The sequence below is a fragment of the Mixophyes fleayi genome, chromosome 9 (genome assembly GCF_038048845.1).
Source record: "Mixophyes fleayi isolate aMixFle1 chromosome 9, aMixFle1.hap1, whole genome shotgun sequence".
NCBI classification, from domain to species: Eukaryota; Metazoa; Chordata; class Amphibia; order Anura; family Limnodynastidae; genus Mixophyes; species Mixophyes fleayi.
Window position 1 is genome coordinate 17194267 of NC_134410.1, and position 13109 is coordinate 17207375.

General features: G+C 38.1%; 1 long non-coding RNA gene across 1 annotated transcript; it reads right to left on the reverse strand.

Moving 5' to 3' along the window:
- Positions 1-5800: 5800 nt before the first annotated feature.
- Positions 5801-11798, reverse strand: LOC142102096 (uncharacterized). Its single transcript, XR_012679199.1, has 3 exons — positions 11693-11798; positions 11493-11538; positions 5801-6644 (listed from the first exon to the last, which is right to left on the reverse strand). It is a non-coding gene; the product is annotated as an uncharacterized LOC142102096 (long non-coding RNA).
- Positions 11799-13109: the final 1311 nt, after the last annotated feature.

Here is a 13109-nt window from a genome sequence, read left to right on the forward strand (position 1 = left end):
ACTATGTATGTGTGTAATTGGCTAAGTTAATATTACCACCCCCTTTTTTATTCTAAACCAGAAGGGAGGCATTGGGAAGTGCAACTATTACTCTGTGGAGCTTCCCTGATAGACTCCAGTGGTCCAATTGGCCAGTAGTAGTCCAGTAGACAGCTACAAGTTGAGTGCTAGCGTTGAGGTCAGAGGAGGCCTGAATTGTTGCTGTGGCACACTGCACTCCTTGCTGCAGTCTTCCAGTATAAAGATGGAATGGGGATTTAATTCGATTCAACCAAGCAAGCACTTGACTCCTGTTCCTACCTGAGAAAAGGTGGAAAGTGTGGATATAACAAGACATAAGGGGGGAGTAATCTATTAATGATTTCCTGGACCTTTAACGATATGCGTTTAGCCTATGCAAAGCCACAAAACATTTTCAAAAACTGATAAACAATGAACCTGCAATGGCCACCTGCATAGAGTGCCTAGATGACATAATAGTGATTACCCAACTGTTTTATTAGCAACAACTATATTGTGGTTTATAAAGAAATAACATTAGATGTGAAATCAAAGAAATGTCACATAGTCCGTTGAAAGGTGTGAAACACTGAGGTGAGTTCTAGCAATGCTGAATAACTACTTCCTCAATATATTACAGAAATATATAGTTTTGTATACCTGGCTTTCTACTGAAGAAAACATATACAGATATTTGTACACAATGAAAGCCCATTATACGAGATAATAAAGAAGAGTACAAGAATTACACAGAGCACATGCTATGACAATGCACTCTGAGAACGGAACCTAAGTTTGAGCTCTTTCCCTAATCACTGCCTCTACAAAACCCCAATTACTATTTATATTAGACACCGATCCCAGCTTCATAGGAATTGGTGCTGTAATGTTGCAAGTACACTACATAGTAGTTGCCTACTCTCCCGAGATGTCCAGGAGACTCCTGAATTTCTAGGAAGAGTCCAGAGGGGTAAATGTATCAAGCTGCAAATTTTTCAGGGAATTCAAACAGCTGCAAATCGCTCCAGATCACCGGCGCCATATGAATAAACCTGCGATTTTGACATTCTAAAATCCAATCTCCGGTGATGTGTGTCGATTTTAAAAAAACCTATCCCGCCTGCGGTTTAGTCAAAGTTGGCTGAGATTCAACAGAAACAGAAACTCGCCAGAGATTTAAAAGAAAAAAAAATCATGTTGTTAGAACAAGTGGCAGCATGCACATGGGCACAAGTGGCTTCCTAAATATACTACAGTGGAAACAGAGCGGGCGCTGTCTCTAATAGCAGGGTACCTCCTAACGGCTACCATGCCTAATGCTAGTAGGAACTCACAGGCCTAATGCCTGAATTAAATGGTGCACAGCATAATCCAAAATTTACTTGTGCCACAGACTACTCCTGGTTATTACATGCGGCCACAGGCTTCTCCTGTATTTTAGCTGGTGCCACACTGGAATCTATACATTCCTAATTGCCCAGGGCCTTATGCCCACTTTTTCCACTCAAATGCCCAGGGCTATGTGCCCAAGAGTAAGGAAAGACAGAGTGCAAGAGTGGGCCTGAAATAGGGCTGCCCAGAGGGTCTTACCCAGGGGGGCATCTGCTCCCACCCCCATGCCAGTCCCATAGTGGACTACCTTGGGCTGGGTCACTGGGACACTTGCATTTTTGTCCTTTAAAATAGGCTGCTGAGTCGAGTCTTGCCCCCAGGCTAAGATTTGCAAGCCCTTCCCTGGCCTTACCTTAGTTCCACAGCCTTCGCTGGCAGCAGGTGGAAACCGTGATAACTCTTTTGACATCCCTCTGCTGCTTCTCTCCGGTTTCTCCATCCCTTCCAGAGCCTCCAGCCAGTGGCACCTCTTCTCCTCCTCGGCGCTTCTCTCGCTGCTGTACTCCTGTGCCTTTCAGAAGGAAGGTCTTCTTTTCTTCCGATATATTCCTTGTTGATCCTAGTGTCTTCTTGCTTTTCCTGCATCTTCTGTGCTTGACCACCCTGATTGGCTCACTGATCCGGCCACTGATTAGCTGGCAGCGAATCATTGCCGATTCGCTGTCAGGTGAGTATCTTCTTCTTTTCTTCGTCCTCTTCACGAGCTCCAGAGCCGGAGGGGACCCTCTCACATATCCTCAACAGCTGTCTGTGCTTGTTGAACAGGACAGAGTCACGTGTGACACCAAGGCAGCACGCTGGGGAGACTGAGAAAATTGTGGTATTGTTGATGGTGAGAGAGATGTGGTGACTGGGAGGAGATGTTAAACTCTGTCTTGGATATGTTGGGCCTAGGTCATTAAGGAGAGCAAAGCATAAAAAGGGAGTAACTTTGCACCTGGGCAAAACCATGTTGCATTTTAGAGTGAGGTAAATATAAAAAGTGGGGACAGACTTATATTTGGGGTAGGGCATGTCCTACATCAACTTCAAATGTCAGTGTACAAATAAAGCTATCAAGTATTTGTGTGCTACATGAAAAAAGAGCCACTATTTAACTTATGTGCAACATAATAAACTAATTTGCACCCCTTGCATTGTAACATGATTTGTCTTGGAGAACATTTACTCCTTTTTTTGTCTTACTTTCCTTAATGTCTCAGGCCCGTTGAGTTTAGAGTTTAGCTTAGCAGTAGCAAGGCCAGTTGTAATAAGAAATAGTCATAGTCTGAGACATTTTTGCCACCAAGGGTGTATATGGGCTATTTTGTTTTGTTTTTTAGGAAATGTATCCCATCTTTATTATCATTATGTTTTGCCCTTGTGCTTGGAAGAGCTGTTGTTAGGGACAGATCATTGAGTGTAGAGGACTCTATTTGAGATGTTCTTCTTACATGACCTTCACTAGTAGAAACAGTCCTTCTGCCGGTGCTAATAGTCAGATTCTCCTGTACCATAGACTGATCCATGACAACAACAGTACAGTGTGTGTCACTGCTAAATAAATCAAATGACAATATTGTCTTTTTAGCTGTCACCACACCGGGTGAGGTACAGAAAGGAGGGACGACAAAATTGTGTTACCTTAAAAATCAGCCACTGCCACACATCATTGTTTAATAGCTTTTTCCAGCTCTCTGATTACTTTTCTCAGAGTTTCATAAGTTTATTTTAGATAGTGTTTTAGATAGTGTTTTACTCTTGCTCATTTCATGTAAGCGATCTCTCTATATGTTGCTCTCTCACCTAATTTTGCTGCTTGCTCCACCACGTCTGCCACACAATATTGTTTTGATCAATTTGACACATTTGCAATGATGCATTTAATTGGAATTAGCAGCATTCAACACATTTTGCTCTGCCACTGACACCCACAATATTATTCAATGATGTGAGAAGTTTTTCAACTTAATAATCAATAATGCTGAATAATAACGTATAGCTTTCATTTTTCCTTGAATTTCTTTTCTACTCTCTTAGCGTTTTATACAAGTCTAGACGCAAATTGGCCGTAATTTACCAGTTTAAAAGGAGCATCCAACTATTGCATAGTTCTGACCGTATTCAAATGAAAGCGTTTGTTAAGATACATTATGAATTGTGAATGGGTGGAAATACGCTCTATATAAACAGTGCTATCCTACGTAGACACACAGACTGTAGTATACGCTAGAGATACTCAGGCTCGGTTCCCCGAGAACCGAACACATCCGAACTTAGCAGACCCGAGTACCGAGCCGAGCCATCTCTAGTATACGCCATCTCTAGTATACGCCATCTCTAGTATACGCACATGTGTATGTACAAGAAATTCACATCAGAACGCACTTAATGTTTCTTTGATCTTAAATTAAAATAATAAATGCTAATAATATAATAAATACAAAATAAGTTTTCATATAAAATCCAATTTTTTTTGTCAGTTTCATATTTTATTTGACATTAACTAACTAAATAATTAACTTTTCAATGCGTACAGTACATACAATGCTAACAGGCCCTCACTGTACATGGACTACGTTAGTCCAACCCTTCCCTCCTGCTCTGTCTCTCAGGTCATAAGGGATCGTAAATGTTAGATGTGTGCGGATATGAATGCTGTGCAATTGCGCTCACGTATGTAAGTTTGGCTTCTGGGCATGTGCAGTGTGAAATCACACAAGATACGTTACACACACGGTCGTATGTCCAGACTTAAATCAGACCCTCAGTGCTCACTCTAGATGTTGTTCTCCTAACCAGTTTTTGCTGACGTTCTGCCACATCTGCCGCACAATATTGATTTGATTAATTTGACACGTTTGCAGTGAAATTAATTGAAATCAACAATTACTATTTTCAAAAATATCATTTTGTCCTGCCACAGATACACAAACACAAAAACCAACACACACACATTTTAGTAATTATTTCTATACTATTAAGTAATACTAGTAGCCTTGTTGACTTTGTCGAAATCGTATAATTGGATATAGTCTTTTCAATTAATATCCAACAACTTGATTGTCTTTGTCCGAAATTATGCGTAGAGCATGCTACGGCGTGGAGGAGGGTATTCACCCGCAACACATGGCAAACACTTTTAGTTTCACATTTACACACATACACACGAACATGCACATTTGTAATTAGTTCACATTAATAGTAGTTGCAACACATAGTTATTTATGTCAAAATGTAGCAATATTTATGGTTGATATTATAAGTTTTATACATGTTAGTGAAATCTAAGCTTCAGGTTACAGGAAACATATCATGTCTGGTATCATTCTAATCCCCAATTTATTCGCACAAGTCCGCTTCAATCGCCAAACAGAACGAACATTGCGTATGGTAGTTATAGATTGTAGGGAATAAATGATTAGAACAATATAGTCTGTGTAATGTAAATAGACTAGTCTAAACTGGATTCTTGGCGGGAAAATTGGAACTCATCTCCTGAAGAGCTGACCCCCACCCTTGGATATTTTCATTTGAACTGGCCAATGACCTGCATTACACTGGACCCTCCTGAAGCCTGGACCTATTGAAGCAAGCCCCATCATCTGTATTGTGTTACTGTATTCACTGACTGTATATAAGCAGGAGCTCTGGACGCAGTAGTTAGTCTACTTGACCACAGCCTTCAGACCTGAATGACTGTACACTGGATCCAGAGCACCTGCGATAAGTAACGGCTGTACTTGTTTTATTCTCGCTTGTTACTCTGCTAATAAATCGAATTGTGCTTTGGAACCACAATACTGAAAGTGGACAATCATTATTGGACAACAATTAGACGAACATAACAACTTGAATAGCTGTTTATGCTCTCTGATTACTTTTCTAAGAGTATCATAAGTTCATTTAACGATAATGTTTTGCTGCTGCACTGTGTATTGATTAATTATTAAACTTAAACATTACAAGACACCAGTGTAAGCAACAGTCAATACTTTCTGAAATATTATTATTCTTAATAATGGTACCCCTTTTCATTGTATAGTAGCAGTACACCCCACTTTTGTACCTTTCCTGGCACAGAGAGGGACATAGCTTTGATTCCCCCATTCTATAGGGCTGTGAGTCACAATAAATTACTTAATATTGAGTAATTATTAATATTAATATATAAAGTTGTTTGTATGTTACACTCAGTTGTGTTGCTCTCTGCTGCAGATCAGATTGCTGTAGAGTCTATATATTCCTGCTCACCAGTTTCCCATCACATAATGATGGAGGGAGAGGTCATCACGAGGAGGGAGAGTTAGATATAAAAACCAATGTAAATTTCAACTCGTCTCAACTCAGTTTGATGAATTCCTGAATTGTTGGATTCATCAGAATCTGAAGCGCTCATCTCTATTAAAAGAATACACTGCAACGTGAATAAATGAATAATCAGCTTGAATATTTATTAATAGTAGAAGCTTGATAAGCAATACTTGTAATATAATGGCTACATACAGACTCTGAGTATACAACATACAGACATGTGTTATACAAAGTATTATTCAATTGTGTCACATTCTTATTACAGTAATATCACAATATCTCTGTCATATACGGAGGGCAGTCCGTTTCTTGCTATGTGCTGTACTGAGCAGAGTCTATCAACTACTATGTGTTATACAGAGGAGGGTCTCTATCTTGCTATTTTTATACAGATTAAGGTAAAGCATATATATTGCTATATATTATACAGAGGAGTGTCTATCTCTTGCTATGTGTTATACACAGCAGGGTGACATTTTTTTACTCTGCAGTGCAACATTACAGGAAATAAAAGAAGTGTAATGTGTAGAGGACAGAGTTCAGCATCTTCCTACTTTTACAAAGTGTACAGGAAGTCTGTTCTCACATTTTACACATATCACATTTCTCTCAGGTCTAGCATTATATGGACATGGAGGAGTTATATTACTTGTTCTAAGGCACGTGGTGAGGGTGAACGTTGTGGTACTTGTTACTTCTCTGTTGCCTAAGATACTGCTGCAGATAGCCTGTACGCCGGCAGTAGAGGAATGAATGAAGGTGTTGACTGGTTTGCAGCGCCCACCTACAATGAACAAAGGCTGACGCATGATGGTATTACAGTCGATGGTCGCTGAGCCAGTAATGTGTTTTCTCTGAAACGTTGGCCAATTCTGACATGTGGACAGATGGGAGACACTGAGGAGGATCCCGAATATCAGGATAAATGATGATGTTGAAGGCATCCCGGCAGGTGTTATCTGAAACAAGGGGGAGGTTACAGTTAGAATATAATATACTGTGTGGCAGATAGTCTATATAATAGGATTTTTTTTAACATGGTAAATACAATCAACATTATTACAATGACACTAAAAGACAGTCGTTCAAGTCCCGATGTCTTTGTGACCTTGGATAAATCACAGTCCTTCTAGCATCACAGTCAAGCAAATGAGAATATAATTGTAAAAGAAACTTAGTTACTGACATTTATAAGAAACAACCAACAATGGGTAACCCTAAAAATTTACTCCAATTACATAAACTTCACAGTCAATGTAACTTTTCAGTGTTTGTCAATTACATATAAATCTATACAGTAAACTCTTCCCCCTGAGGATTTATCTGCCCAATACATGTTGGGTGTATATATTTTCTAGGTTTTTCTTAATGTGTTTATGAATTAAGGACCATTCATATCATCTTTCCTGCAGTTAATATATGACATGTTTAATACACATATTCATACACATCATTCATCATCATAATCATCATCATCATCATCATCTTCTTTATAATAATCACTCTCAATAATCATCATCATGAACACTGGATGACAGTCTTTTAAATTTGAAGTATTGCCATGTGACGTTATATGTATTAAATTTGGCTCAGAAATCGCACACAGCCACCAAAATAAATGCTTTCATAACTCACGAAATCTCTCACTGGTTATTCTTCCAGACAATTTATTAGTTGAAATGTGATATATGACAAAGGTTTTTACCTCATATAGTCATGAACTGATCAAAATCGTACAGAGATTCTTACAAGCTTACCAAGGCATAGAAAGTATATTATCAATGTCAAAGACGAGTGACACATTTTTTTCTGTACCAAAAGCAAATTTTATTTGTTTTCCTGGGAGAAATAGGGTTTCCTTTGGGTAGCATATTTAAATAAATATATTTTTAATGTAATTATAAGATACGGTGGGGCTGATTCATTATGGAAAGTAAAGCAAACAATAGGAGCAAATATGTACCTTGGGCAGGGGCGGGCTGGCCCGGGGGGCAGCGCCCCCCCCCCCCGAGCCGCTCAGTAAGGCCGCTATTAGGGCCGGGGGGGGGGGGGGGGGTAGGCCGGCCGGCCGCCCCCCGGATGCAATATTACACATTTGTACCCGCGGCCGCATCTGATTTCATCAATGACGCGGCCGCATCTCCTGTCAAGTGATGCGGCCGTCTGTGTGCCCCCCGGCCATCCCTCTCCCAGCCCACGCCTGACCTTGGGAGATAAATTTAAAATGTGGGGACAGGTTTATAATTGGGATAGCGTATGTCCTAGATCAGTGTTGGCTAACCTGTGACACTCCAGGTGTTGTGAAACTAAAAGCCCCAGCATGCTTTGCCAGTAGATAACTAGCTGATAGCTGGCAAAGCATGCTGGGACTTGTAGTTTCACAAACACCTGAAGTGTCACAAGTTAGCAATCACTGTCCTAGATCAACTTTAAATTTCAGTGTAAAAGTAAAGCTATTAAGTATTTGTGTCCTACCTGAAAAAGCAGCCAGTATTTTCCTTACATGCAAAATAATAAACTAATTTGCACCTCTTGTATTGTGACATGGTTTGTCCAGGAGCAAATTTACTCCTTGTTTTGCCTTGCTCTCCTTAATGAATCAGACCCAGTATGGACAAAATTAGGTGGGGGGGGGGGTGACAATAATGAAACACTGTTTTGAGATTTCATCAATGTTTATGTTAATAAAAATATGCCAATCCCATTAATTGACCACACACCTTTATTAGCTAGGCACTGATACTTTGTTTACTTTTATAAAACATTTTATGTATTTATACTGGAAGAAACAGTATTAGTTTTTATTTAATTACTAGCAAAATGACCCAGTCTTTGACTTTGGGGAAATATATTTTAATGTTTTTTTTGTCTGTGTGTATTTAAGTACTGTATGTAAAAAACAACCCAAAAAAACATAAACTCCAAGTTTGCACATTGTTGGGTCTTGAATTTGTATTACAAGCAGCAGGAGCAGAGATGAACGAAATTGTCAAAACTATAAATATGTAATCCTAGCATGTGGGGTGTGGGGGGAAATGTCATTTTGAAGACAGAACCATTCTCACCATACCTCCACATTACCGAAAACATTTTTTTGTTAAACTGCCAGCTGTAAAGTATGTCATTGGCCGTGACATTTTACTGTGTGCTAATGTGTCCTAGATGTGCTAGGAACTGCCGTGTGTTTGTGTCATTGCTCTGTCGCTTAGCATCCAGCCAGGTCGCTGCAGTATTTGTCCGAAAGTGGATGAAAATAATATTGTGACCTGTGAGGTGGTCAAAATCGACTGCAAATGACTGGAAATTAGTGTTATTGAGGTTAATAATTATATAGGAACAAAAAAAGAGCAAAATGATGTGATTATTGCATATTTTAGCTATTTTTTTCTAAAAAATACAGCTCCAAAACCAAAACACGCAAGGACAATTTTGCCGAAACCAAAACCAAAACACGAAGTTAATCCAGATCCAAGACCAAAACACGGGGTCAATGAACATCTCTACTTAAAACCACCACTTCAAGTGGCAATTGAAGACCGGTATAGTAGTTTGGGCGATTTTCAGAATTTCACCATCTGTGAAATATTTTGCAAAAAGATTCAAATTCACCAACAATGTGCGAAAAAAATAATGCCCACTGGAGATTGAGATTAATCACAGTGCAGGGAACTTAAAGTGACCAATCCACAAGCATCTATAAATCACTATAGCTGCATTAAAGTTGTTCACAATTCCTTCTACACTGGTTTTTTATGGACTTTACTAGAGGAAACATCTTTAGATGATCTCTCTATTTATAGTTCAGGCTGCTGTAGCCCCTGTGCACACATTGCTACAGAGTTGTGTAAACAGTATTGCAGCACTTCCCCATTGTGATCTCAAACGGCGTCTCTGGTAAAATGTTACAGTTAGAAATTGGGCAAATTTCTAGCATCTAGAGGGAGTCAATGCTTGTACATTGCAAGAAATACTTACACAAAGTATTATTTTTTTTAAAAGACAATGAAGAGCCACCTGATTCGGTAACGAATGGACAGACAATAATGGAGGCACACCTGAATTACCCTATAGTACTTCCACCTTCTGGAATACTGGCAGAAGCTATTGAAAACCAATTTGGAAAGGAATCAGCAAACTCTTAAATATCCACCTCATTAGATTGAGAAGAAAGCTATGTACTAAATACTATTTGTTGTTTTTCACAGTCATGTCCATTTGGAAACACTACTTGAAATTTGAAAAGCAGGAAAGACGATTTGAAAAATTTGGTGTGGTTAGTGAATTTTTGTCCAAATTTGTGGGATTCAACCAAAATAGAATTTCTGGGGTTTCATCCACTTCTACAGCTGACCCCGTTACGTTGGTTCATTACTTGCCGGGGTTTGTCTTCTAGGTTATTTTTGACTCTTTTTTTTTTACATTGAGCAGTGTAAAACTTGCTTTATTTCAAAAATAGACCTATATTTTTATTTATTCTTTTACTTTTAAAAGATAATTTATTTTTTTATTTTTAACCGGAGCAGACTTTTAGAAATCACATGAGACTCCAATTAATTTCCCCTATTCCCAGCAAGAATAGATCCAATGTATAATGGGTGTAGTTGAAAAGCTAATTTTTAAGCATTTGATAGGCATAAATTAATAATTCATTCCTAAACATGCTTGGTAAGCATTACCATAGACACTCATTCATCAATAAAAACTATTTGAACACAACTGAATGTAGCCAACATGAAAAGCCCAGCAATGACAAGTAGCTAGTTTGTGCATCACTCATATCTATGACTCAGCAGGAAAGCATTTTATATATATATATATATATATATATATATATATGATGATTGAACTGAGACAGTTCTCATGTGTAGTCCTTATCTGATTTCTGGGCCAATATAAAGACCCGCTGGAAGCAGTCGTCAACCTTTGTAAAGTAATTTCTTGTTTTGATAATGTCCCCTCATCCACACCCCTCAGTGACATACCCGTCCTCTTGTCTATATAGAATATACATGTGCAGTCTCTCCACCTGCTACAAAATGCTCCACTGCAAACTTTCCACTCAATTTACTACTGTAGTTTCATTGATGAAAAGGGTGTGTGTTTTTTTTGCATTAATTCATTAATTCAGCACAGTCATCAGCACTAGTAAAATAAGTGGGACATCCGGGAGCAGAAGATTTTATAGAGGGCGGAGGGGATCACGTTGCAGGGTCTGAATAATATATATATGTAAAACCAAACACTAGGCACCAAATCTAAATTGTACACCCAACTGGGCTGAAAGCTGTCAAATTCTGTATATAAAATTCAGTCAATTCAGATATGACGAGATATACTGTATGTGTTTAGAAATTGGGTTTATTCACACTAAAGAAAGGAAGGCTTGTCCTCAAATCGTATATTTATGTATAATTTCTATATATTATTACATATATTATATTTCTCAATTTTATGCCTTGCTATGATTAGAGGGGTATTCTGTAAACATTAGCTAAAAGTTAATAATCAATCTGAAAGACCAGAATGTTGCACAACACAAGCACTCCTAATCCACTAGCATATACCATAATTATTTACATTCTGATTCTTTATTAAATCATTAAAAAGCATATGTATAATGATTGATTTCTTTCTAACAGATCCCCCTATTTTTAATTTTTTTTAAAAGATATATATTGATATGGGCTGATTATTTGCACCTAAAGCAGACTTTTCAGTTTCTGGTGCCATTGTCCTTTAGACATAGATGTAATCATACACAGTTTTGATAGCACTTTCCATTTCAGCCTTTACCTCGTGCTACGTACCTTCCGTTTAAGATCTTGTATCCTTTGACTTGGTAACACAACAGATCTGTAATATGAGACACACATAACAGATTAACTCAAACCAATTTAAAGATGTCCTATGATAGAAAACAAAGTTCATGTTTCACAACCCAGCAGTGACAATAATAAATAATAAATTATAATAAATTATATGCAGTCTGTCCATCTAACCCTCTCACCTGCGATGTCTGTAGACTCTATAATATCGGGCTGTGATCACCGTTGCTAAGTTCCCTTTATCTCTAAACACTGGATGTAAAAATGTGGTTTATAAATGTAGAAAACAGGAAATTGACAGCGCCCACTTTATGCCAACCAATCAGTGCACAGCCTCTTTCTATCACTTGTGAGCAGATTGCATTACATTCTCAGTGTGTACACGTTATTAGTCATTACATACCTGCATCCTGGCTTCTTACACAGTATGATAACAATCTGTTTCTGCTTTTTCCGCCTATTCTCCAGATTATTGTAATTGTAAAATAAATTTGGAAAGATCATGAAAAATACTATCATAAAGAGTAAAGTAGCTGAGACTTGTACAAATTATCTTTCTGTCATATATTTGTGTAAATTAGGCATGCCAGGGCAGACCCGGAGTGAGACAACAAAGCAGTCCTGATAAAGATCCTAAATATTTTTGCATTTGATCTATAGGAAGTGATTGGGGAGATGAAATCAATTGTAGATTTAGTTCTCGGAATGAATTTTCACAGAATGTGCTCTATGCCAACCTTGTAATGGTTTTATTTATCTTGTGCAATTGTCCTACAATGTATACAAATGTACATGTGTATGTGTGTGTGAAAGTAGACACTTCTGTAATATATTGAGGAAGTGGTCATTCTGCCTTGCTTGAACTTTCTGTAAATTTTCATACTTTTCAACAAATTGTGTCACATTTCTGTAGTTTCACTTCGACAACTGTAAAACGCGATATAATCATTGCCAATAACGGTTTGCCAATCAACATTAGGTCATCTAGGCACACCATGTAGGTAGCTATTGAAGAACAGCCAGTAAAGAAATATTAAAACTAAACATATATATTTATATATAATAAATATAACTTCATGTATAAATAAATAAATATATATATATATATATATATATATATATATATATATTGTGGCAAGAGCCCGCTACTGCTGAAGCACACGCAAACAACTTCTTCCTTTTTATGTAATTTTATTGTCAGGATGGTAAATGTTTTGACACCGTACAGATTTCACAGCAATACTTGGAGACCCTAAACGCTAGCTAGACATAGCTCAGCTCTCTCAAGACCAGCCAGCTTCCCCAGCATTGATCTCAGTGCACAAATGATACAAACAAGCTTTTATACCTGATACTCCTCCCCCAGCCTTAGCTTGATGGACAGGTGACACACCCACCTTCTCTTTAAAAGGAAACGCCCCATCACTGCCTCTTTTTGCACTAAAGAGACACACCCTGTCTGTTTGCTGAGAGGAAGGATTTCTCTGCATGTAAGTTAACCAAACTTAAACTATTGTTTGTTACACATAGGTCTTTACATTCAATCTAGGTGCATTGCTGCACAAATGTTTTACTTTACTTCCCTACTTTCTCTGCATA